Source organism: Schistocerca piceifrons, unplaced genomic scaffold (assembly GCF_021461385.2).
Source record: "Schistocerca piceifrons isolate TAMUIC-IGC-003096 unplaced genomic scaffold, iqSchPice1.1 HiC_scaffold_2296, whole genome shotgun sequence".
NCBI classification, from domain to species: Eukaryota; Metazoa; Arthropoda; class Insecta; order Orthoptera; family Acrididae; genus Schistocerca; species Schistocerca piceifrons.
Genome location: NW_025728224.1, coordinates 1,194,775 through 1,196,807, shown reverse-complemented (window position 1 = coordinate 1,196,807; position 2,033 = coordinate 1,194,775).

Sequence of the window (2,033 nt, the reverse complement as noted above, 5' to 3'; positions counted from 1 at the left end):
TGTACCCAGGGCATGCCAGAATTCCTATTACATATGTGTAGGGGTTGTAGAAGGGACTCTGTGCATTTCCAGACATGGGTTAGTTATTGAAACCTAGTGGATAAAGTTTGCTTTAGAACCTGTCTGTAATAGGAATTGTGAGACACCTTGGCTTCTTTAGTGACCAGGTGAGTGGCATGTGTTGAGCATAGGCTGTTGAGCCTCTGTAAATCAGTGTCTTTTATATCCAGTTTGCACATTATTCTACTTCCTAAATAGCGGTAGGTGTTGTCAATTTTATTACATACAAACACATTGTATATTAATTTTCTGGGTGAGTCTTTCTTTTTATATTTCCAGTTGGTCAGTTGGATACTTTTGAAGCTTGTTGTATGCTGTGAAGCTGTTTTGGTGCCAATGCAGTGAACCGAGTTTGGGCCTTGTAAATGCTTGAAACTTTATTTTCTGAGTAGCTTGTTAACTGGTCATGAAAAAAGTGCTTGTGCTTAACCTTTGCCTCAGTGTTATTCACTGGATATAAATATTCAATAGAAAAATATTATTATTCTGTAATGTCCATACTATTGTCTGTTTAATCAAATGATGGAAAATCCAGGGTGGAATGCAACAACATTAGAGAAAGATGGTGCCACTCACCATATAGCGGAGAGGCTGAGTCGCCTATTGCATCTTCGCTCTATTGTCTGTTTATATTTTTTTGTTGATAAATGGCAATTCTAGACTAGGGTAATATATCAACTGTTGTGTTTCCCTTATAAATTCAATGTTACGGCAATGAAGAATGTGAGTGGAACACATTAAGTAATAATACATTAGTTTGTTCATACATGTTTTCAGAGTATTTATGCTGTTAGCAAGAAAGCATATACGTGTATCACCTGTTTACTGTTACAACAACCTTAAACTTCAAGCATCTAAGCAAGAAAATCACAAGTCTGTAAGTGTGCTTATTCTGAAATACACAAGGAATAGTGTCTTGGTATTTGTGCGTGATCAGTTACAGTGCCTCGACAAGCATTGTATCCAAATGTGCTTCCCAATATCTACTCGTGAAGAGGTATAATCTTATGTTAAAAATTTGGTATGTCTTATTGTGTTAAAGTTGGTCAGTAAGTATCAGAAGTATTGACAATCAAATTTTTGTAGTTCCTGAAATGTAATAAATCGGCTACCTGCAACTGGTACCAGCTTCGTTGATAGTCCCTGGATATACAACTGAATCTCCAGTATCCCAGTGTTACCTTGATTGTTGGTTACTGGAACAGTGTTGGTTTAATAAGTGACGATGTCATTCGATGTTATGTGAGCAACTTCTGTGACTACAAACTTAGTTTTGTAATATTATCTGATTGTATAGTAATTTTTAAGTGTGTTTTTAATATAAATGTGTTATTAATATCAATAGGTATTCATCTGTGTTTCTTGACTGTTTTTATTACACTAGATATTGGCTACAGATTTTGCTCCTTCAGATGCAAGTATTCATGCATGTCCTCTCTATGCATGTTTCTTACTTGGGTTCCTTGTCAGAATTGTGGGTCCATGAATATTGATTATTGTAGATGTTGTTTGTGCACATGGTTATTGAGTGAGCAGAAATGAACAACTCATTCCATTATTTTTTGGCTAATGATATCAGCAGTTCACAGGTGTGGAATGTTCTCAATTCTCCTACACTATATCTTCACCTCAACATGCTTTTCATTCTTCTTCAGATACTGTTCACTGCGATACAGGAGACCAAGTACACAAAGTGTCTGTTCGAATTATCTACTCACTTCTCAAGATGGGCAATGTGGCTAAAATTGTCTTTTGCTTATGCCTGATTGTGTTAGTGGCTACAGGATGCCAAGAGTCTTATTCAGAGTGTGTCAGTGTGTACTCCCACATTCCAGTCCCAGGACATAATGATCATGACTTTACCAGCTGAAGCAGTATCTTAGAATTTTTTCTGCTTTGGTTTGTGGGAATGGCCCCATTTCATCGACTGTTGTTTTGTTTTGGGCTCAAAATGGTGAACCCAGGTTTCATAA